At 34.1% G+C, this 26559-nt stretch overlaps 1 protein-coding gene across 2 annotated transcripts in view; it reads left to right on the top strand.

Annotated features, from left to right (window-relative positions):
• Positions 1-26559, top strand: part of EPB41L5 (erythrocyte membrane protein band 4.1 like 5) — a 127205-nt gene that overhangs the window by 7837 nt on the left and 92809 nt on the right. The window lies entirely within an intron of this gene.

Here is a 26559-nt window from a genome sequence, read left to right as displayed (position 1 = left end):
GGAAAAGAGGGAATACTTTTATAACAAAGGTGATAGCTAGTGCCAAAGTACAGAGATTAGAGATGGAGTGCCAGGGGGCAGAGAGAAGACCAGTTTAATTGGACCAAGTCTGGAAAGGGCTTTTAAAATATAAAACAGAAAGTTTATATTTTATACTACTGGGCTAGAGTTAGAAAAAAATCACTTTTCAGCTCTGATGGCGAATAAATACATCACCAATTAATCAATTAGGAAGCCATTGGAGCCATTAAGAGAGATGATGAAGTTCTGAACCAAAGTAGTGTCTATGTAAGTAGTAAGAGGGCAGTAAAAGATTAAGTGTTAGAGACATGAAATTTGGCAACTGATTGTGTATGTGAAGCTAAGAAAGTGAGGAGTCGAGAATCAACTCTGAAGTTGTAAACTGGGAGATTGTAAAGAGAGTGATGCTGTGTCAACAGAAATAAGAAAGTCAGGAGGAGGGAAGCTTTTGGGGAAGGAGGAGGTCTATTTTGAATGTGTTACGTTTAAGATGACTCTGTGACATCTAGCTTAAATGTCTCATAAATGTTCGGTAAATTATCAAATTTAATGGTAGATTTAGCAGTTTGTAGAACTGGAACTCTGGACTTGTGGCTTTTCTATGTTTCACCTTTAAATAGGGAGAGAAGTGATACATATTTTTTTATGTTACGTTCCTGTCTTGTTCTTTGTAAATGGTTATTTTTCCCTTTCTTTTTCTTTGACACAAACCTTGTTAGTGCTTTTATCTCATTACTGAGAATTTGCATATAAAACATTATGTAATCATTTAGATACTTTTTGTTTTTTCATTTATCTACCAAGACTAATTAAGTTAAATTGTGATTAAGTACATGTTTCAAATAGTTTTTTAAAAGCAAATTTCAACAGATATTCTTTTCTTTCCTCTCCTATTTCTAAATTTAAATTTAAAATTTTTACTGATATATTTTATTGATCAATAAAATATATAACATATTTATTTCCAAATATTCTTCTCTTCCCTAGTTCCGGTTCCATTCCTTTCAATACTGATTTTAAAAGAGACAAAAGAAGCAGTTTAGTAAACCAATCAGTATAGCACTTGGATTTGACTATATGCAATGTTCTTCCTCAGCAAATATATCTGTGCTGAATAAATATGTCTCCTAATACAAAAACTTTAGTGACTCACTGTTATCTACCAAATAAAGGCTAAACCTCTGACTTTGGGATTAAGGAACTTTCAGAATCTAGTTTTAACTACCATCTAGCCTTATCTCATTTCTATGAACTCCTCTTTTCTTACTCTGTGTTCTGGATTGCTCTCTGTCCATTGTTCTCATTTTTGTTCCCATCTCTGCAACTTTATCCACTCTGCCTCCCCAACCTGGAATGTTATCTTTCCCTATCTGTTGAAGTTTCCTCAAACTCTTCCCTTCCACTGCACTGGAAGACAAATGACTACTTTGAGTATATACATATATATTTTATTCATTTAGTTTTATTAAAGTTTCTGTAATGTTTTTTGTTTTGTTTTGCCGAGTTAGAAGCATAGAGCTATGGAATGTAAGTTGTTGTATTTTGTTTTTGTACAGTCTGATAACTTCATTAGATGAGGAAGCTTCCAGGGAGTAAACTCCCACTAGCAGTGTAAATCAGCAACTATTCTGCAGCTGATGGCCCTAAAGTTGCCTAGGATATTAAAAAATTATGTAACCTTGTATTGGATTACCTGCCATCTAAAAGAGGGGGTGGGGAAAAAAAGGAAAATTTTGAAACGGTCAATGTTATGTTGAAAAATTAACTATGCATATGTTTTATAAATAAAAAGCTTTACTAAAAAATTAAATAAATTATGTGACTTGCCCAGAATCGTGTAGCAGGAATGAGACTTGAATGCTGATTCCCATTACAAAGTGACTATCCATTACCTTATACTGCTTTTGAACTCATTATACTTTTGAATTTTCATGTCTTAGAAGAGGACTGTTTATAGTTTTGACTGTATTTCTTTTCATATTTCTAATGTTACTTTACCTGTAGTGGATTTGCTTTTATTGGCATCTTCAGGCAAAAGCCACATTTCCTTTGAAGTTAGTTTTGATCCCTTTTATCTTTATGTTCTTAATTATTCCTCCCTCTCCCTCTCCTCCCTGCCAACTCAGATTGGTGAGTTCATTGCATACAGGTCTTCCATTGGATTTCTTTGTGCCTTGTACTTGGGTACTTAATCAATATTGAGCTGTAGGACTGGTGAATGGAATATTATCAATTGTATATTCTCACTAACTGAAAATGGTTGGATTGAGAATCATAGAACTTTCAAATTGGAAAGGATTAGATTAGTGAAATTCTCTTAGAAAATTAAACCTTAGGGAGTGATATGACTTGACCAAAGGCACATAGGCAATAACAGAGTGAGGATTTTTTTCACTATCATATCATGATCCCTTAATTTAAATTAATGATTTTATTTTAAAACATGATTTGGTTTTTTTTTTCTTTAATTAAAGCTTTTTATTATGGATTATTTATATGGATAATTTTTCACATTCAACATTAATCCTTGAAAACCTATTGATCCAAACTAAAAAGTTTCTGTACAAACAATACTAATGCAAACAAGATTAGAAGGGAAGTAACAAATTGGGAAAATATTTTTAAAAGTAAAGGTTCTGACAAAGATCTCATTTCCAAAATATATAGAGAACTGACCCTGATTTATAGGAAACCAAACCATTCTCCAATTGATGAATGGTCAAGGGATATGAACAGATAATTCTTAGATGATGAAATTGAAACTATTTCCACTCATATGAAAGAGTGTTCCAAATCACTACTGATCAGAGAAATGCAAATTAAGACAACTCTGAGATACCACTACACACCTGTCAGATTGGCTAAGATGACAGGAACAAATAATGATGAATGTTGGAGGGGTTGTGGGAAAACTGGGACACTGATGCATTGTTGGTGGAGTTGTGAAAGAATCCAGCCATTCTGGAGAGCAATTTGGAACTATGCCCAAAAAGTTATCAAACTGTGCATACCCTTTGACCCAGCATTGCTGTTATTGGGATTATATCCCAAAGAAATACTAAAGAGTGGAAAGGGACCTGTATGTGCCAAAATGTTTGTGGCAGCTCTTTTTGTTGTAGCTAGAAACTGGAAGTTGAATGGATGTCCATCAATTGGAGAATGGTTGGGTAAATTGTGGTATATGAAGGTTATGGAATATTATTGCTCTGTAAGAAATGACCAGCAGGAGGAATACAGAGAGGCTTGGAGAGACTTAAATCAACTGTTGCTGAGTGAAATGAGCAGAACCAGAAGATCACTATACACTTCAACAACAATACTGTATGAGGATTTATTCTGACGGAAGTGGAAATCTTCAACATAAAGAAGATCCAACTCACTTCCAGTTGATCAATGATGGACAGAAATAACTACACCCAGAGAAGGAACACTGGGAAGCGAATGTAAATTGTTAGCACTACTATCTATCTACCCAGGTTACTTATACCTTCGGAAGCTAATAATTAATGTGCAACAAGAAAATGGTATTTATACACATATATTGTATCTAGGTTATATTGTAACACATGTAAAATGTATGGGATTACCTGTCATCGGGGGGAGGGAGTGGAGGGAGGGAGGGGATAATTTGGAAAAATGAATAAAAAAGATAAAATAAAATAAAATAAAAAAATAAAATATCAAAAAGAAAAAAAAGAAAAAAAAAAAGAAAACCTATTGATCCAAATTTTCCCCTCCCCCCCCAAGTTGGCAGGTAGTGCAATACATGTTAAATATGTTAAAATATACGTTAAATCCAATATATATACATAGTTATACAATTATCTTGCTGCACAAGAAAAATCGGATCAAGAAGGGAGAAAAAACTGAGAAAAAAAACAAAATGCAAGCAAACAGAATAAAAATACTATGTTGTGGTCCACACTTAGTTTCCACAGTCTTCTCTCTGGTAGATGGCTCTCTTCATCACTGAACAATTGGAACTAGTTTGAATCATCTCATTGTTGAAGAGAGCCATGTATATCAGAATTGATCATCATATAATATTGCTATGGCCATATGCAATGATCTCCTGGTTCTGCTTATTTCACTTAGCATCAGTATGTATGTAAATCTCTCCAGACCTCTGAAATCATCCTGCTGGTTGTTTCTTTCAGAACAATAATATTCCATAACACTCATATACTATAACTTATTCAGCCATTCTCCAACTGATGGGCATCCATTCAGGTTCCATTTTCTTGATACTACACAAAAAGGCTGCCATTTTTGCACATGTGGGTCCCTTTCTCTCCTTTAAGATCTCTGGGATATAAGCCCACTAGAAATACTGCTGGGTCAAAGTGTAAAACATGATTTGGAATACTTTTTTTCCCCCATAAATATAATGACATAAATGTTAGGTTCCTAGCAGGCAGTCAGAAAACTACTTAACATATAATTTTATAAAAAGTACAGTAAAAAATCACATTTTGCCTATATTTCTTTCGGAAAATAGGTTCAATTTCTCCGGTTATATTCCTATTTTCTCTGAAATTTTCTGGTTTCCAGAACAAAATTTTTTTACCTCTTAATTTTTAGGCTCCTCTTTTCCCCTCCCACTGACAAGAAATAACTTTGGCTCCTTGCTTAGCAGAGCGGGAGGGGAATGGGAGAAATGGAGTCTTAGAGATGATGATTTCAGAAACTGCTGTAAAGTTTTGCATAGTTCTCTTGGTGAGATAGGCAGATTGGGCTGAAGCTGTCTGTGTCTGTAGATTTAATTGGTGGAGGCATGAGATTTGATAGAAAGGGGACAGTGAGAAATCTAATTGGGCGAAGGAGGTAATAGAATGGGGAGGACTAGTGGGAGGGTGGTGGGGAGGGGGGAGTTAGGAATTGAGTGGAGAGAGAAGTTAGAAGGAGTAGCACTTAACAGCTGTAGAAGCAGGGAGGAGGAGAGATTCTTAAAACTGCCAACCAGAATTGGACATTGTATAATTTAAAAATAAAGTAAAATGTATGTAAATCTTTGATTCAAGATTTTTAAAGTAATCAGGATTTATATTTGTGTAATGATGGGTATGATGGAGAAAAGTATCTGGGTACTGAATATTATGGTGGTTTGAACTTTGAATAAATAGGTGTTTGCATAGTTTAGGGTACTTCAGATCTGGGTGATTCACACATTCTAACATTCTTGATAAGTTAAGTAATCTTCATACAAGTTAGGTAATTTCATATTCATTTCTTGTTTGAGTACTTTTCTCTAGGGGAGTTTTGAGTGCTATTTCTCTGTAACTGCTTGAATCAGTATGGCTTTTGCCTGACATTGCTTTGTACAAGCAAACAGCCGGAAAATAGTTCTTTCATTACCTAATGTTTAATGTATGAAGTTTCAGAATTACTGATGAAGTTGCTGATAATGATAGGGTAGAATCTTTTTTTATTTGTTTTTCTAAACCTTTATGTGGTGAGGAATACACCTGAAACGAAGGATCAAATGGTTTGTAATCTCCTACGATGATTAGTAGCTATTAGGACGGGTCAGTGTCTGAATGTCAACTGGCCCTTCTTTTGTAAGGATACCTGCAAAAAAACAAATTAGTTTATATTGGACTCTTGGTAAAATTTAACAACTACTTTTTTAGTTCTGTAAGTGGATTCTGGGACTAGTAACCCAATTCTAATTACTTGGAAGAGAAAAAAAAATGGATTTCAGAGTGCTAGCTGATATAGCCAAGGAAGAGACAGAAATTATCAGTTCCTTTAATTTAAAAAAAAGGGAAAATTATTCTTTTCTTTATATTTAACTTTTCATAATATAATCTTTACCTAAAAAAATTACACTCATCATGGGACTTAAGTGAGTATCATAGGTTATCCATAGTTTTCTATTTCCTATTATAGGTTAGGTTTATGAAAATAAAGACAGTTCAGCCATAGATAACCTATTGTTGAGCAGTCTCCTTAGTTTTGCTTCAAATTCCCCCTTCCCTCAACCCTAGATAAAAAGATTCTAACTATCTGAAAATAATATGGTGTTCTGCTGTCAATACTTGGTGACAAATATGGCTATGAGCACTTTTCTTCCCTACCTACCTCAGACTGAGAAAATTAATTCCATCATACAAAACAGATTTGCATATCATTTGGTTCTTATGGCTATTTGTTATTCTAACTAGAGACCACATTGCAAGAATGTTGAAAGTTAAATGGTAAAGAGAAAAGGCTTTTCTTTGGGAAGTACCATTTCTTTGACTCTTCTGTAGGCAGGTTGGCAGGTGGATTGAGGACCATTTTGTTGCTCTCTCAGTCTGTGGAGTTTACAAGCACTAAAAACTCACCTGTGTAGCTGAATTGGCAACTGTCAAAGGGCTAGACAAAATGATTTCTTGGGTCTTAATGCAGCCAGCAGGCTGGATGTTCCCCATCCCTGCTTTAATATACTTGGATGTGTATGCTTACTCTCATTTTTGTGCATTGCAGCCCATCTATACCTTATTCTTCGTGAATCATTTGAGTCTTCTGTATGGTCCACCAGTGCAGAATGAAGCTTTTTATCCCCTAGGTATCATGATTCAGCCACTTTAAGGTCTTAAAGGTAATTGCTTAACAAGAAGCAAATATATATATATATATATATATATATATATATATATATATATATATATATTTTACAAGTATTCATCAAAACAAATGCATAAATCACAAATATAACATACGCAAGGGACCACATTCTCCTGTTAAAATGTTCAGTATCTGTGGAGAAGAGCGGACACATAAAGACCTGTCAGAAGAGGCATATGAGTAAGAAAAACTCATGTGCTCAGAGGCATTGCCTTCTCCCTGAAATTTCCTTGAAAGTTGTAGTTTCTATGTTGAATACTTAATGCTGATAACCTAAATTTGTGCACACTGCTTTAGTAACATCTCACTCAGCATGATGTTTCAACCACAGTAGTCAAATCTGCTCAGTGGATTTTCTTATATTTTGCTCCCCACTTATTCTTCTGCTCTGCTAGATTTTAAAAGCAACATTTTAATCCATCATTTTAAACTTCAAGGTTAGCTGATAGGCTTCTCAAATCCGTCCTTTTATCTACTTCACTTTTTTTTAGGTACATATTATGTTCATTTAAATTACACTTGTCCTGTTAGCCATACATAGTTTTATTGTCCATATCTTACACAATATAACAATTTGTAACCTTCAAAATAAGCAACTATTTGTTTCAGAATCCTCAGCCAAAATTAATTTCCAACAACTGTCTCTTAGTTATACTATTTCTTAGAGCAAACTTTAAAAGTTATAATATATTTATACCATCTATCATCATTGGAAAAAAAATATTGTTTAAAAGATGAAACTTTTCAAGAAGTTAAGACTAAATTAAAAATATTTAACAATTTCTCAATGTACCTTACTCTCCCCTGTTTAATTCTAGGCCTAGAATTAAATCTGCAATGCATGTCTGGTATGTGTTCTAATAGTTCAATTCAGTGATATGAGTACTGATGTGTGTATCATGGTCTGGATAAGTTTTATTTATCTACCTGGTTCTTATTTTAAATGCATGACTGTATTGTTTTGAGTGATGGCTCTTTTTTAGGACACTCAGCAGTGTCCTGTGGCTGGATGAAGTGAGCAAAAAGTCTTCCATAAGCTGAGGCATCTGTAAAAGATCTCATCAGATATCTGTAGATAAGGCTCTTTGATTTAAACTCTTTACTGTGTATTGTCAATGACAAGGGGAGGCCTCTTTAGCAATCAAATTTTTTTATACTCCAGATTCTAATGACTTTTTTTTTTTTTTAAACAAAGTTATCATACACATTTTGGAGAATCTTGAATGTTTTTTATCATATGTTTTCCAAACATCTTGTTAGACAAGACTGTTTAAGGATATGTTTTGCTCTAGAAAGGCAAATGTTTGTGGATAGACTAAACTAAGAGAGTGAATAAATCAGTAAGTTACAGTAGGATTATATTCATTATACTTTTTAATCAGTTAATACTTCTTAATCAGTTGAAGTATTGTAAAGATATTACCTACTATAGAATACAATGTGTGAAAACCTAGCTATTTCCTCTTTATATTTTCATCAAATGCTCTAAATCAATACTTTAAAAGTAATGCGCAGAGGATCCTTGGGAGTTTCTTAAACCCTTTTAGAGGCTCTACAAATTCAAAATTAGTTTTTATTTCTATAATAAATATAACCCATATAGACAAAAACTCTTTGGACGGAGCCTCAATTTAAAGTACGAAGACTAAAAATTTGAGGACCACTGCTGGAAATGAGCAAAAATTAGACTATTAGTTTAAAAAATTAATCTCATGGATCAGTAGTCATTAATATTTTTCTCATTTTTAAAGAAATCAGGTCCATGATTTTTTTTAACTCTTTGTTGAAGCTGCCCTTTTTACTTGTGAAAATCTTAGTGATCTCAGAACTATCAGCATGACTCCTGATTATATATTTGATATTGTATATTGTTAATTTACAACTGTTACTCTTTAGTTTCTCCATTTTCATTCTACATTGCTTTTATATAGCACATGAAAGATGTCATATTAGTTCAGAATTAGTAGTTCCATTATTATTTTGTTATAAAAAAAATCTGTGTAGCTCTTTAATATTTTTCATTTCTTTGCTTTATTTCTGGTCAGTTTCATTTTTAAATGATCTGGGAGTTATCTGGCTTAGTTATATTAGTTCTATAATTTTACTATGCCAACACTTTTTTATAATTTATGATGTGATTGTTATTAATTGTAATCATCTAACATTTTCCTTTGGAAGATTTTAAAAATGAATTTATACTCCAAACTAGCATTTTCCTAGCTACTATATTGTAAGAAGAATATGAAAGTCAAAATGAGGGAGAATTTCAGCAAGACAGTGGTTAAACTATTAATTGGAATATCCTGAAAGTCACTTCCCTTCAAGAGCATGACTATTGGGGAGAAATGGATAGAATTCAGGTTCTAATCAGTTTTAGTCAGATTCAATTTTTATTCATATTTTAATTTTTATATTTTTCATGCAATTTTATCCTGAACTTCGCAGACATCAATAAAATGAGCACTTCTGGGTAGAAGATAGATCAGAGAGGATTTTACATAAAACTATGAATCTTTTATACAGAGTTTGCTTACAAGTGCGTAATAAATTAAAATAGTAACTTTTAAAAGTTTCTGCTTGTTTGTGATTCCTTCTGGTTGTTTTTTTTTGGGGGGGGGAGACATGGAGGAGAATTAGTAGGAAGAGAGACTTTTGCCAACCCTTTTTATTTTGCCCTCTCAAATTTAAAATTCTTATAATAAAATTTATAGCCAAGAGAAAGAAATATCTACATTGGACAATATCCTAAAAATATTTGTTTTTGTACTACATTCCTGAGTCCATTTCTTTGTTAGAAGTTGAGTAACATTTATTTTTAAATTAATTGAAATCATGGTTGGAAATTACATTGATCAGAAGTCCTAAGTTTTTCAAAGTAGTTTGTTTTTATATTATAGTTATTTTATAAATTGGCTTGATTTAATTCACTTTACTCTGTAATCAGTTCATATAAGCCTTCTTAAGTTTCTCTGAAACCATCCCCCCCTTCTCCCTTTTTTCTTCCTCCCATTTCTCTATGGTATAATAAATATTGTTACTTATATATACTGCAATTTCTTCAGTCATTCTCCAATTGATAAGTATTCCCCTTAGTTTTTTTTTCTATTCTTTGCCACCACAAAAAGCTATTTACATATTTTTGTTTACTTAAATGTTTCTCTCCTCTCACTCTCTCTCTCTCTCTCTCTCTCTCTCTCTCTCTCTCTCTCTCTCTCTCTCTCATTCTTTTAATCTCTTTAGGGTCTACACCTAGTAAAATTTTTGCTTAATCAAAGGATTTCCACAGTTTAGTGATGTTAGGCATAGTTCAAAATTGCTGTCCAGAATGTCTATACCAGGTCACAGACTCAAACGTGCACTAGTGAGCCTCTTTTCTTCTAGCCCTTCAAGTGTCATTTTTCTGTATTTTGTGTAAGGTTAAACCTTAGAGTTGTTTTAATTTGCATTTCTCTTAATTATTAGTGATTTGGAACATTTTTTCATGTGGTTGCTGATAGCTTGGATTTCTTCCTTTGAAAACTGCTGATTTGGGGTTTTTGATCCCACTTATCTATAGGGAAATGGCTCTCAGAAATTTAAATCAATACATTATGTATTTTAGTTATGAGACATTTGTGAGAGGAACTTGCTGTACAATTCCTTCCCCCCCACCAATTAACTATTTTTTAAAAATTTTAACTGCCTCTTTTGTTTTTGCCAGAAACTTTTTAATCTTATGTATATCAAAATAGTTCATTTATCATTCATGATTCTCATTTCATGAACTCTTAGTCATGAACTCTTCCCTTATTTCATAGATCTGAAAGAAGTTCCTTGCACCTACCTTTCTATGGTCATTTTTATGATATTTGTAATGTAACTATATATATACATGTATATGTCTCATATATACATATGTATGTATTTTCTTGGTATTTGGTATGACAAATGGGCCTGTCTAATTTTTACCAGACTGTGTTCCAGTTTTTCTAGCAATTTTTGTTGAATAGGGTGTCCTTAACTTCAATAGTTGTACCCTTTGCATGACTTTATACTCAAACTAGTGTTTTTAAACTTATACCCTTGTTTGTTTGCTTCTGTAGGTCAGATACCAAATTTATTCGACTGATTGATTAGTATATCTGCTTTTGTGGAAGACATTGAAAAGATGAAATCTTTGCCCAGGGTAATAGTAATTAATAGTAAATTTTTGTTGATAATAAGAATGAATAGAAGAAATAGATCAACCAGTAAATTAATATGGCAAAGAATGAAATAGTATGGTAGCTAGAAAGGGTGTGATGGTAGATAGAAAGTTTTGGGGTTTTTTGTTTTTGTTTTTTTTTCCTTCCCAGACATCTTAGAGGCCTGTGTTTGCTTAAATGGAATGAGTTAATGGGGAGGAGAGAAGAGAAGATAGATTTAGAGAGATTCATGCACTTAAGTGGGAATGATTATAAATGTTGGAGTGTTTTATTTTTGCACTGTTTATTTCATCTTTTACTTGTTAAATGGCACCCTGAGTTCATAGATTGAATTTTCTTTTTGAGAGTCATTAAAAGTTTTTGTTTTTTTTTTCTTCCAGACTATCTAACTCAATTTCATTTCTGCTTCAGACTTACATGTTGCAGAGTACTTGGTCAATTTATAACAAATGAACAGGCTCCTAAACCAATTTCATACAACTAAGTCATTCTTAACTTGGTTATAAATCTAATTATGTCTTCACTCATCTCTCATGGCATTCTCTCCAGTGGTTCTCAAACTATGGCCTGTGGGCCAGCTGTGGCCCACTGAGGACATTTATGTGGCCCGCCGGGTTATGGCAAATGGGCTGAGGGGCAGAGACAAAGTGTGTGAGTTTTTGTTTTTACTATAGTCTGGCCCTCCAACAGTCTGAGGTTCAGTGAACTAGCCCCCTATTTAAAAAGTTTGAGGACCACTGACTAGACTACACTTTCCCAGTTTGTCAGTGAATGATGTCTTTTGGAATAGTCAAAAGCCTTACTGAATCAAGGTGCAATAGCTATTTATCACTTTTTCATTTTCTAAGCAATTCACTATTCTCATGAAATGCTGTTCTCTTTTATTGCTGGCTAGATAATAAAGCTCTATCAAGTGTTTTAAAATGAAAATGATGATCATCCTAATAGTTATGCTTCCTCAGTTTGGTATATAAGCTCCTGAATTATTCAGATTTTTTTTTTTTTAATTGAAACCATTGTTAATCTTTGGGAGCCTGTTTTTGGATTTTTTAGTGGTTATTAGCTGAGAACAGCCCCATGTTTAAAGGTTCAGTGCATAATCTTTCAGGACTTTGTTTTGTAGAGGCAGCTATCCAGCTGGCAGAAGCAGCATGAGATAACTAACTTCCCATTCGTCTGTTTTCAGAACTTAGCTGACATCCTTGAAGCAAATGGTGCTTTGACAGAATAGAAATGCAGGCCAACTTGTGTCATGGTTCTTTGGGGCCTTTGAAAGTAGCAGAGGCAAAAGAAAAAAAAAATTGAAAATAAAGATGGTAGAGAAGACTAGACGTTTTGTTTTAATTGATTCCTTTTGTTTTTCTTGAATGAATTAATAAAACAATTTATTTAGCACTTAATTCTTAACTATATGTGGAATAGTGGCTCCCATTCTAATAATGAGAACAACACATGGAAAATTTTAGTAGCAAGTAAAATGGAAAGGTCACATGATCCTTAGGATACAAAAGCAAAGCATGCGGCATACTTCTTAAATGCCATTTCCATTGATAAAATCATATAATTTTCTTATGTTAAACATTTGCAGTGCTAAAGACTTTGGGGACAAGAACTTTTTTGGGTTTTTAGTACATATGGCTGGCACCTGCAGGAGTTGCCACTCTGCATCTCTATAGGGGTTATTTCCCAGGATGACAACAGAGGATCTGGCCTGGAAGCATTACCAATTTTATCGGTCTGTTGGTTTTAGGGACACTTCCAATTACCAAAGCTTTTGAGCTCAAGACACTGTATTGTCTCCACAAAAATTATTTTTTAAGTTCAGAAAAACTAAGGAACACAGAAATCTTATCTGATGGCAGTCATTGTCTTCTACACTCATTAGACTCTTCCATTGAAGGAAAGGAAGAACATTTTCTCGTCTTTTCTCCCAGACCAGTTTATTGTAATTACATGTTGTTTTGTTGTTGTTGTTATTGTTTTTTATCCTTTCTATTAATATCTTTATACATTTTGTTTTTCTGGTTCTATGTACTATCAATTTACATTAGCTTTTTTAAGTGTCTGAGAATTTTTTTGTGGTACAAAGTAATCCATTACATTCCTGTGTCACAATTTGAATTTTCCAATTAATGGGTATTGTTCTAGAGTAGGCATAGCTCATGTCAGATCAGAGGTTCAAGTTAGGATTAAAACATTAGTGCATCATGAAATTAAAAAAAAAAAAATATTTACTTAGACTAAGATAATTGAAAATAATGTGATTATTAATTAATCACCAATTTCAAATATTTCAGGCTAGGTCAGGGATTCAGGCTTGGGACTGGTATAACATCATACAATTCAATAAAAGTAAATTTACTTCGACTAAGATATTAAAAAGGGTACAATTATCATACTTGTATGTACAATTATCATCATACTCTGAATTTGCCATGGTCACAGTTGCCCAGGAACACTACCTCCATGTTTTCATGTGGCATTAGTCTACCTGAAAATCCCACCAGTGTTTCTAGCTCTAGTCATAGGATGGTAGCATTAGAATGCTAGAGATTGTCAAGTCCCAGCTCTCATTTTATACATAAGAAAGTTGATACCCATTGGGAATTAAATAACTTGTCCAGGATCACAAAGACCCCTGAAGCAGTGTTTGAACCAAGGCCTTCTAGGCTCAAAGCCCTGTGTTCTATTCAGTAGATTATGCTGCCTACCTCATCTTAACCAAAAATATTGAGAATGTCTTGCCCTCTTAAAAGGAAACAATTTACAATTTATGTAAAACAGAGCTGTTTACTATTGGAGGCAAGTTCCCTCAAATCCCCCAAAATTGACCACTTAAATGACCAACATAAAGGCTCTTTGTAAGCAATTCTCACCTCATTGCCATGTGAAGCTGTACTGGAGGAGAAACTTAGGCACAAGGATACGGTATCTCCTAATATGAAGCTGCAGTTACAAATAGGAACAATAATAACATGAGTACTACATTTTGTAGAATCAGTAAATCATTTGTAGCTTGTACTAGATTAGTTGGTAAACATTTACTATGTACTGAGTACTACAGATACAAAGACAGTCTCTACTCTTGAATGGCTTACAGTCTTAAGGGGGAGGAGGGGAAATAACACAAATAAGCTTATATGCAGGATAAATTGGAAATGATCAACAGAGAACAGTAGGAATTAAAAGATTAGGAAAGGCATCCTCAAGAAAATGGTATTTTAACTTGTTTTGTTTGTCCTTCATTCTTTTTATTTTTCTTTTTTTTAATGCTGACACAATTGGGGTTGAGTGACTTGCCCAGAGTCATATAGCTAGGAAGTGTTAAGTGTCTGAGACCAGATTTGAACTCAGATCCTTTTGACAGGGCTGGTGCCAGATTTGAATTCAGATCCTTCTGATTTCAAGGCTAGTGCTCTATCCACTGCACCACTAGCTGCCCTTTGTCCTTCATTCTTTTTTTTCTTTTTTTCCTGAGGCTGGGGTTAAGTAACTTGCCCAGGGTCACACAGCTAGGAAGTGTTAAGTGTCTTGAGACCAGATTTGAATTCAGGTCCTCCTGAATTCAGGGCTGGTGCTCTATACACTGTGCCACTTAGCTGCCCCCTTTTGTCCTTCATTCTTGAAGAAGACCAATGACATCACATTAGTGATGTCTTGACTTGTGTGAATTGGATTTAAATGAGGCAGAGCTTCACTCTCTCCTGGTCATCAAGTTCAGGCATAATATAAAAATCAAGTCCACTGGCCTGAGATGCAGTGTCATCAAGTGTGTTGTATATTTTGTCAGATCTGAACAATGTGTTCATTGGTTAGAGAATAGATACACACTACATATGTCCATCCATATATGCATGTGAATATCATGTGAACACAAAAACCATCAGTAAAACTATTAAAAAAAAGATAACATACATAAATCATTCCACTGAGAAGGAAAAAAATGGAACTATCTAAAGAAATAAATAGGGGAATCTAAGGAAGTCACCAAAAACTAGAAAAGACATGAAGGAAGGACATGTAGTTGGGATACTTATTATATCATCACTGCTGTTATAGAAATGGTAGTTAACTATAATAACAAGACAAAAAAAGAGATTGAAGAAATTAATATATATACATATATGAATGTGTGTATATATATATATATATATATATATATATATATATATATATATATATATATATACACACACACACACACACACACATATGTGTTTAGTTATATTTGCTATATGTAAACAGTAGAACCCAGGAAGAAGAGGAGGGGGGTGGAGATGAGGAAAGAGCTTTCCATCCTTTTTTTTTTTTTTTTTTTTTCTTACAACTTTTTATTGACAGTACATATGCATAGGTAATTTTTTACATTATCCCTTGTACTCACTTCTGTTCCGACTTTTCCCTTCCCTTCCTCCACCCCCTACCCTAGATGGCAAGCAGTCTCATACATGTTAAATATGTTATAGTATATCTTAGATACATTATATGTGTGCAGAACCGAACAGTTCTCTTGTTGCACAGGAAGAATTATATTCAGAAGGTAAAAATAACCTGGGAAGAAAAACAAGAATGCAAACAGTTCACACTCATTTCCCAGTGTTCCTTTTCTGGGTCAGCTGATTCTGTCCATCATTGATCAATTGGAACTGAATTAGATCTTGAGAGGTTTCCATTCTTAAGGAAAAGTATATAGAATTGGGAGGGACTGCCTCTTGTTCCAGGAGCAGATTATCTTCATCAAGGAATTCATTGTTACTATCTTCTGGATTTTTGATGTTTAGAGCTTTAGTCAAGTTGACTAAAATATTTTTTTTCTTCTAGACAAATTCATATTCACTGTAATTAAAGACAGTTTTAGTCTTTCCAATATTAAGAAGCAAAACAGCAGGAAGGCAGGGTAGAGTCAGGATGATGGAGTGAGTGAGGGTCAACATTTTTATTCAACTTGCCCAACACACCTTTTTTGTCACATGTGTTGGACTGAATTCTGATAGGGAAAGCTAAAAAAAAGTCAATCATTAATCTTGCCCAGGTCAGCTTAGGAAGAGAGAGAGGTCTGTAGACACTAGTATAGAAGCTGGCCATGAGGTCAGGGAGGTAGCAGTTGTGGGGAATGTTCCAGCACCCAGGAATGGTAAAGTGGCTGAGACTATAACTTGAAAACATCTACAATTAAAGCTTAAAAGAAAAAGGCAAATTTGACACTAATAGGACTAATAATTTTTAGTTAAGTTAAAGATAATTTTAAAAAGATCCCCCCAAAATCTTAAAAACTAAGAGCAGTAGATAGAAAAAAATTAGAAAAGAAATGAATTATGCGAGAAAGTTATGAAAAAAAGACTACTTTATAAAAAAAGGTACAAAACATTACTGAAGAAACTTTATTGGGCAAATGGAAGTTAACTGTGAAATATTAATTATTAATTAATTAAAAAGAATAAAATAAGAAATATCGCTTAGGAAAAACAAATGACCTACAAAATAAATTCAAGACATATAAGAATCACTGGACCTTAAACTTGGAGGAATAATAGAAATTGAAAGAAAGAAAACTGCCAGGAATATTATAGCTGAAATCCAGAACTTCCAAGTCAAGGAGTGTTATGATTGTATATACGTTGTTCTCCTGGTTTTGTCTATTCCACTCCATATCAGTTCATATTATCCAGAATCTTCTGAAATCTCTCTTGCTATTTCATAGAATAAAATAACATTCTTTTATTCTGGAACACTACTATGCTATAGTTTATTCAGTGATTCCCTAGTTGCTTAAGAGGCAATGTTGTGTGTCCCCAGTTCTGGTAGATCTGAATAGCTTTCACTTATTATTTCTTCAAATACAGTGTTTAGGCTCTTCAGAGTCTAATATTTGTGTGTGTGTATATGAAATTTCAGACTTTATTTTTCCAATTTTTAATTTTCTCTTGCTATTTCTTGTTGTCTCATTTGTTCTCAGAGAGCATTAACTTGGGTAAGTTTTGCTACTTTCTCTTCTAAGTTCTTTTTTTTCTCCTTTCAGTTTTTCCTGTACAGTTTTTCTTTCCACATAATAGATTTCTTGCTTTATTTTTTTTCTGGATGTTCATGTAATCCTTGTAAGAAAGTTCATTTTTTTAATTGTATGGCTATGTACACATTTATTGTATTTAACATATACTTTAACATATTTGACACGTATTGGTCTACCTGCCATCTGGGGGAAGAATTGGGGGAAAGGAGGGGAAAAGTTGGAACAGGAGGTTTTGCAAGGGTCAATACTGAAAAATTACCCATGCATATATCTTGTAAATAAAAAGCTATAATTTTAAAAAAAGTTCACTTTTTTATAGATTTCCTTGAGTATATATATAGTTGTTACACAGTAACTTCTTATTGTTATTTGGTGTTGTCTTTGTTTTTATTCATTGTTCTAGCTTTAATTACTAAAGTAGAGTGTTAGGCTAGGATCAGGACCTGTTTCTTGCTGTATTTTTTGTGGGATCTCCCCCAGATCTCCCCCAGATCATCTGTGTTCTATGCTGACCTTCATCTCCTAGCGTTAGGATCTTCTGGATCCTTGATATTTAGAGCTCTAGATTTTCTAGATTCTTTGTGATATCTAAAGTCAGAGTGTTCGTGAAACCTCTGGGCCTGGCTATAGAGCACTAGCTATACTCTGCCTCAGGGCTCCCAAAGATCCTACTTATTGAGCTTTTTGACCACACTGGGATTATTCTTAAATAAATATCTCAACTGGATGCTTTCTGACACAGAACCTTTCAAGTTATGCGTGTTCTTTTCCCTTCTCTGGTCCCCTTAGGGAGAACACTTATTTTTTTTAACCTGTTTTTTTTTTTTTTTTTTTTTTTGGCCAGGTTTTCCTATTGTCAGTGTGCTTCTGGCTGTTTCTTTGAAGAGTTCTGGGAGAGAATAAGTGTGCTTTTTAAAATTACTTATTAAATTTCTTGACTATTATTCGGTCTTGAGAGGATTTCAAGTTTTTTTACTAAGGTTGCTTAATCTTTACTAGAGACTTTCAGGGCAAGGTGGTCTGCCTTGCATTGGGTCAGTCATATTAGCTGGAAGTCAGCAGCTTACATTCTAATAGGAGGATATTACACATAGAGAGAGTGGGGACTAGAGAAAGGAGCTTTTCTGGGGAAATCCAAGTGAAGCCACAGGGGTTTATTGTCTTATTCTTATGATTTGATGACTGTTCCTAGAGCAAATTTGTCAGCAAGCATTAAGATTTATATTCTATTCTCTATGCTAAATACTGGGGAAAGTGAGACAAAAAAAAACCAACAACTTGTCAAGGAACTAAAATGACTATTTTCAAACAAGATATCTATAGGATAAATTGAAGATAATTGCAGAGTGAAGGTGGCACTAAGATAAAGGAGATTAGTAAAAACTTCTTAAGAAGATGGTTCTGACTGACATCTGAGAAAAAGCAGGGTAATTAAAAGGCAGAGATAAGGAGAAAGAATTGCACCCCTGGAGGACCACTAAAGAACAGAACAGAGAATTGACTGAAAGAGTGACTTTTGGGCTAGAAGAATAAACCCAAGTTATTGGATTGATGACTGCATGGCAGTAAGAACAGGGTATAAAAAGATCGGAAAGTAGAAGGGGCCAGGTTATAAAGGATTTTAAAACCAAACTAGAAGGCGCTTTGTATTTGCCAATAGCTAATAAAATTTATTGAAGAAGCATGTGACAAGATTACTTTGTAAGCTGAATGGATGAAAGGAGACTTGAAGCAAGCAGGCAGATGAGTCAGCTTTTGCTATAGTATAGATGTGAGGGTCTGTATTAAGATGGTGATTTTATAAGTGGAGAAAAGCATATATGTTGTAAACATAGGAGTGATAAGACTTGACAATATGTGGGATATATGGAGTGAAGGTAAGTAAGGAATTGAGAATGACACTGAAGTAAATATAAATAGCCTGGGTGACTGACAGGGCCTTTAAGAGGAAGAGGAAGACTCCCCCCCCCCCCAAAAAAAAACCCTCTTTAACTTAACTAGGTACCCTAAAGATACCTTTCCCTTTTACACCCCCTAAAAGAAAAAAAGAAAAAAAAACAACTTTTAAACTCAACAAAAAATAAAAGAAATTTTGAAAAAAAGGGAGGTTTGCAATAGAAAATGATGAGATTAGTTTTGGACAATATTAATAGTGTTAGATGTCTACTTTTAGTTACTCTAAGCAGCTGAGAGGGAGAAACAAGATTAGAATTGGATATACAAATTTGAAATTTTAACAGTGATGATAATTGAATCCATGGAGCTGATCTGATTATCAAAGGAGACTGTATAGAGAAAGAAGAGAGGTCAAGACAGATCCTTGGGAAACACTTACATTTAGAAGGTAAGCTAGAATATCCAGCAAAAGACTGAAGAGGAGTGGCCAGCACAGGTAGGAAAGCTAAAGAAACAATGTCACAAAAATCTTGAGAGTATTTTAGCAGAAGTGGGTAATCAGTAGTGTTTAGGATTGTCTGCAATAAGATTGAGAAAAAGTCATTAAATCTTGCCATTAAAAGATCCCTGATAACTGATTTTTTTTTTGGGAAAAACATTTTTATATTCAATGATGAGATTGGAAGACATTCAAAAGAGAAAAGGGAGAGAAAGTGAAAGTACCGATTTGTAGATAGCTTTCTAAAGGAGTTTAGCCATGAAAGGGAGGAGAGATACAGAATGTTAGCTAGCATGGGAATCAAGAATCCAGCAAGTATTTATTTTACTTATTTTTTAAAGAATGGGAAAACACAAGTGTTTTCTAGGCAGAAGAGAGAAGCATCCAATAGATTAGGAGAAACTTATGATATGTGAGAGAGAGGGTATGGTAGAGTAGGCAATCTGTTGGAGAAGATGAAATTGAATGAGATCCAAAGCTATGCTTTTGGAGATTGTCTTGACAAACAAAAGTACCTCTTCACCACACTTAGGATGAAGGTGGTAGTAGAAGACATCTAAGGGAAGTGAGATAAGGAGTAGAAGGAGTTTCAAGATAATTAGATGAAATGGTGAGTCAATTAAGAAGGTATAAAAGGATTGCCTTACTTAATAGTGACCCAGATAAGATTATGTAAAAAAAATCTGAAATAGACCTATTTAGTATATTTGCTTGATTTTTTTTTTCTCCCCAATTCTTAGTAGGAGTGGAAAAATAGCAATAAAGGAGGTAGATAGGAGAAGTAAATCAGATTTGGAGTTTAACAAACCATGATCCTCAGAATAAGAGGCAAAGAAATTAACAGTGAAGTGATTCATTGGGTTGAGGGGAGGGAAGGGAGAATATAGTCACTGCACGGGTAATGGCCTGAGAAAAAATTGAGGACTCGAAGGATTGGAGACTATGTTAAAGAGAAAGAAAAGGGATAAGGCAGATGGAAATATGAAATGAAAAAAAATTATGATTTGATAAAGAAATTTTAGAATTCATGAACATGGAAATGGAATACTTGTGGATGAAAGGGTATAACCATCTCTGTTTATAGCAAAAGTAGGGTCCCTGGAGAACATGGGAATTGAGTACTTGAGGAAGCTAGAAGTTGGCTATTTAAGGGAATATCAATATTTGTGTTTAATTCCCCTAATTTGAGGGCAAGTGTTAGGATAGGGAAAGAGACGGGGGTGATTGTGAGCCAGACTTTGAAGTCATTTAGGAATAAGGAAAACTATTCCAGGGATCAGTAGAAGATAGCTACCAGAACTTCAATTGGATGATAAATATGGATTGAATGAATTCCAAAGGAAGAGAGCTTTATTTGAGTATATTAGATAAATAGTTTGCCAGTGGGGAAGAGGGAGTACTTTTAACTCCCACATTATGACCTGGGAGTCAGGGTGAAAGTGCTTTTGGAAGATTTGGCCAGGAATGCCCTGTCATCAGGAGAGATCCAGATTTCAGTGAGACCAGGAGAGGGAAGGGATGGGAAAGGAGGTGTATATCTTATATAAGTTTCTTAAAATTATGTAACAGGCATGCCTGAGAGCACAGTGGAAGGAATGGGCAGGTCTGAATTAGGACATTTGGAGGGAATTGCATTGGGAGAGATAGTGATAATGACTGGGATGTGTATAGTGTCCTGTAGGGGTTCAGAGTTAGGATAGGAAGATTATGATAGAGTTGAGTAGAAATAAATCCAAACATTATCAGTGACTAGAAAAAGGTTTGTTGAGGTGGCAAGTGATTACATTGTTCAGGACACCTCTGTGTCCATCTTCTTGACTGGTAATAGAGATAGTATGACTTGAGCACTTCCAGATAAGTGACTGGAACTGGCATTTTGGGGTAGGCCTGATTTTAAAAAGCCTATAGAGAATTGTAGAAGTCTTCTTGAGAGTAAATACAGGGACCACAGCTTATTAAGATGGATGATATTAATGTAACCCCTCTTCCCTGGAAAAAAGAGCCACATATGGATGAATTGGAAAATGGAGCATTTTGAATGGCAATAAGGCAGATGAAAAGACTCCTGTGCTGTGTTGACCCTGGAAAATCATAGGTTTTCAAAATTGTCAGTTTAGAGGGATCTCAAGAGGCATATGATTCAAGCCTCTTTATTTTGCAGGTGGTGAGGAAACTAAGGCCAGAAAAGTGGTACTCAAAATCACATAGATGTTGAAGATTTGGGACTCTTATCCTCTAACTCTAAATGTAGCACTTATAAAAATTAACAAGCATTTGTTTTCTTTGTTCTTGCATTGGGAAAAGAGGGAAAAAAAGCTCATGTAACAAATATTCATAGTCAAACAATATTAGTTTCCATATGGATTATGTCCCAATATATATGTCTTGTTAAGTCCATTAACACTTTGTCAGGAAGTAATCTGGGGCTCTTTCCATTTTTTTTCTTTTGGATGACCACCTTTTATAAATGTGTGTGCAGCAACTATGGAGTGGCTACACAAATTATGGAATTTTACTTAGCAGTAAAGAACAACAATAATAAAAAATTCAAAGAAACAAAAAGTGATACAAAACAGACTACAAGTAAAAAGTAAATAAACACTGAGAGGCAACAAAATTCCAATCACAAACAATAGTAATTATTAGCACAATTATGATCAAAATTCAAAGACATATCTTTCCTCTTTGCTAATGACTGATAAAGTGCTTTCAGGAAATGTATGAAAGGAGTAAAATATCATTTAAACGATATTTTGCTGGACCTTAAAGTCTCCTCAAAATTTAGTGAGAAGCAACATGTTTCACTTAAGAATTGAGATACCTGGGATTGTATGTCATCTCAAACATATGCTCACAATGTTAATCTGGGAAATTCATTTAACCTTTCTGAAGTTCAATTTCTTTCATTATAAAATGGAGTCATACCTCATAGGGCTATTTTGAGAAATTGCTTATTAATCTCAGCTTTCCTGAGAGGATGAAGAAAATATTAACTAAAATGTTTTAAAAAAGTATATTTAAGCATACCAAAATAGGCTAGTACTTCGCTCTTTATGATATATACTTTTTGGTTATATAGCCCTAAGTTGTGAACTACATCCAGTGGTTTTCTTGGAAATTGTCCGATCTCACATGTCCTGCTTGTGGTACTACAAAGGGACAAAAAGGGGTGTTTTAGAAAGCTAATCTCAGGAGAATAATTTTAACATTTTTAAATTTTATAACTGCCAGGTTTAAAAAAATTATATAACTAGCTCTAATGGTTTGTGAAATGACATAGTCTCTAAAAATAAGGTCATCTAGTATGTATTCTTTCGTGTAGCATTTAAGCCATTAAAATCTTGTCTTGTCTTCTAGCCATTCTCTCTACACACTCTTCTGCATCTTCGTTCAGGAGCCTGAATGCCATTCTGTGCTCCAGCTTGCCTATACTGATTTTTTACTCAGTTTTCAAGGCTCTTTTGGAGTGCTGTCTCTTCCCAAAGCATTCCTTATTTTCCTTTAAGGAAATTTGCTATCCTTAATGTTGTGTGTGTGTGTGTTGTTTTTTTTTTTTTTTCCAAATTATACTTTGCTATTTTACTTATCTGTTTAGTATCAAGGAAGCCTTTTAAGTTACTAAACTGGAACTTTATGAAAGAAAATAATTGTTGTGTCATCTTTTTTTTTCTTTCCATATGCCACACTTCTAAGTGCTGGGTATACAATGAAAGACAAAAGTTCTGCCCTTAAGGAGTTCACATACGTTCTAATGAGGGAGAAAACATGGAGAGGTAATCTCCAAGGGAAGTCATTGGGGGCACTTGGAAGAGTTTCTTTAAGAACATAGGTTTTTAGCTGAGACATGAAGAACGCTGGAGCAGTTAGGAAGTAGAGGTAAGGATGTCCTCCTTATGTTTAAGAGAATATTTAAGGCATGAGGGCATTGGAAGGCATGGAGCCTAGATAGAGGAGTGTGTGTGGAGGGGAGAATAAGATGTTGGAATGGTAGAAAGAAGCTAGGTTGAAGGGCTTTAAAAGCCACACAGAGTTTATACAGTAAAACAAGTCTAGACATAGTTTTTGGCTCCTGTTTGGACTACTTTCTTAGCTAAAGAAAGCTTTTCATGCGTTTCCTTGGTTGGTATCTTGTTTGATTTGTTATAAATTGAGTTGAAAAACAAATCTCTTATAATTTGCTTGCAATTCCTCTTGGGAACTTAGCAGGAAAAATAACAGGAATTGCAAGGAAATTATAAGAGGTTGGGAAATAGAAAACTTCTTTAATTATGTTCAGTTATTTTTGTCATTTGTTTTCAGTGATACTGTTTAATACCATTTCTTTAAAAGGTGGAATTTGTGGGCCATGACAAGGAATATAATTTTAATAATTTGAATGAAAACCTAGAGTTGAATCATCTGGGAAATATTACTACAGCTACCTGATATAGTGCTATGAGTCCAAAGTACCCTACTAAGTATGCCTTTTGGGGCATTTCTTTTGTCTTAAATCTTTGTTATATCTATTAGTTTTTTAAGGAAAGAAATATGTAGCACTCCTGCAAATAGATGTCAATAGTAATGATTTGGCTATTTATATAGGGAGAAAACAACTAAATATTATAATTGTCCCTAGAGTATCACATATAGATATATCCAGATCCTTCTCAAGGATTTTTATAAGAGCCAGAAAGCAAAAAAGAAAATATCTGCTATTTGATACTTATTAAGATAAAAATAAACCATGATACCTCTTCTCTTTATTGTTCTTATCAGTAGCTCTCAAACTTTTAAAATGTCTTACTGTTATTATGAAAATAGTTTTGACCTTGTGGACCATCCAAAAGGGTTCTGCGGCATCCCTGGACATTTTAAGAAATGCTAGTATACATGCCCCTCAAATTGTATGTTGCCTTTTTATATCCATTTTCCCTTTTTTGTAAATACTGCCTTTGATAGTCACTTTTTATCAGCTTTTACTTTTACAAAAATGTCTCACTCCACAGTCTTCCTTGGAATGGCTTATTAATAGTATACTATCACAAAAGATAATTGTTAATGAAGAGTAGCTACCAAGGCCATATTAGTAATATTTGAAGCATTAATTTCTAAATGTTTATAGATACTTAAATCCTTCATTGTGTTACCAAATCAGCATATTTTGATATGTAGCTATTTGGCTCATTTATTATCAGTAATTTCAGCACAACAAGTACACTTGGTCATCCCTTGAAATTGGAATAGGATTAGTTTAATGTAAGGTTAATTTAGCTGTTCTGTCTATTTTTTAACATCTTTTCTGATGTGTTTTTTTTTTTTTTTTTTCAGTTTTGCTTTACTTAATAGAATATCTTATGTTTTCAAGGGGGAAAAAAGTACTCTGGAACATAACTTGGGATCGAGAGAAATCCCACAAAGCTTTATAGGATGGGAGAAGAGGGAGGGTGAACATACAACTTCTAGTCTAAGGTATGTCTGAAAGGAGAGATTTAGAGACCAAGAACTATTCCTTAAGGATAGGAATGATTTTCAAAAGAACAGCTACCACTAAATAACCATAAAAAAATTTGCTCCATATATATCTAATATAAGGGATTATGCATATCAAATCACCTTTGAGTTTTGATTTGCAAAATGGCAAAGATAACAACAAAGGGTAGACTCTAGTGAGGGAAGAGGGCCCCATTAATATACTATTGGTGGTACTATGAATTAATCCAACTGTTCTGGATTTCACTTTGGAATTGTAAAGAGTGACTGAAGTGGTTCCTATCCTTTGTTTCAGTGATTCTGCTATGGAACATAAATGTTGAGGCTTTTAAAGACTGCTTTATTTCAGTGGTAATAGAGAGCTGGAAACAAAAAGTAGATGCTCATCATTTGTAAAATTTATGAATATGATTAATTCAGAGAACACAGGAAGATTTCTGTGAACTGGTACAGCATGAAATAAGTGAACTAAAAAAAATAAAATTATAGCAAAGCAAGTAAAATAGCTAGAAGGAAACTGAACTTTGAATCAATTGTTTGTCCTTTATTTTCAGAGGGGACCATCATATCAGGAAGGCAATGCCTTGATATGCAGTGAATTGGATTTAAGTGAGGGAGGGCTATGCAAGATTATCAGCCTCACTTTATGTGGAGCCATCTAGATCCTGTGGCCAGATGTAGATCAGGATGTTTGGAGATAGCCCCAGATACAAACAGCGATAGTAAGGAGGTGGGCTTCTAATAGGGCAAAAGATTGTAAATATTTTGATATGTGATTACACTGTATCAGGTGCTTTTACTTAGAATGTTTCTTTTTCTATATTGTATTCCTTCAATCCCTTTGTAAAACCCCCTTCCTATTAACATGTTTGCAGTCAAGTAAAAGAAATCAACATATTGAGTATGTTTGAAAAGTACACATTATTTCTGCAGCTATAATCTACCATCCTTAGTACAAGATGACTACTTTGGGAAGGATATCCAGAAGACTAGTAGCAGTCTAGATTCTCTGGTCCACCCTAATTGTCCTTGCTGTTCTTCACACAAAATTCTGCAGCTATAATCTACTATCCTTAGTACAAGAGGACTACTTTGGGAAGGATGCCTAGTCAAGACTAGTAGCAGTCTAGCTTCTCTGGTTCACCCTAATTGTCCTTGCTGTTCTTCACACACTTCCTGTCTTGTTTTGATGCTTTTACATTTGCTACCCTCTTGAACACCTTCCATATTAGAACCCTTTGTTTCCTTCAGAATTTAAATGACACTAATATATAGACAGATTCTCCCAACTGTAAGTGCCCTTCTCTTTGTACATTATATTTATTTTGAATACTTATGTTGTTGTCCTCTAGAATATAAGCTCTTTGAGGGCAATAACTGCCCTCAAATTTTTTCCTAAAACAGTTTTTGGCACATAGTAAGCAATAAATGCTTATTGATTGAATCATAGAATTCTAGAGTATAGAGTATAAACAGCAAGGACCTTTAGAAATAATGTAATATATAGTATCACATCCTCATTTTATAGAAGATATGATGACCAGGGGGACTATAGGAAGTCCTCTGTCACATTGGGGAGATCTTTTATGTAAGATTTTCAAAAAGAACATGGACAAAAATCACACGGAATGCTGCATTATGGATAGGTAGAAATCTTTATCAGTGGAGGGAGTGACCATACTGATAAAGTTCACTATTGTGTTAAAATAGATTCAGAGATGTCAAGTGACTTGGCTGAAGTCTATAGCTTGATGAAAGAGCTATGAGTGTTCTTTTAATTATATTACCCAACAAAATTGCATTTCTTCATGTGTGGAATATGACAATTTGTCACTTATCCTAATCTTTTAAAATTAAAGTGTTTTTTTTTT

Source organism: Sminthopsis crassicaudata, chromosome 3 (assembly GCF_048593235.1).
Source record: "Sminthopsis crassicaudata isolate SCR6 chromosome 3, ASM4859323v1, whole genome shotgun sequence".
Classification (NCBI taxonomy): domain Eukaryota; kingdom Metazoa; phylum Chordata; class Mammalia; order Dasyuromorphia; family Dasyuridae; genus Sminthopsis; species Sminthopsis crassicaudata.
Note: the sequence above shows the minus strand (reverse complement) of the source record. Positions and strands in the feature narration are given on the sequence as shown.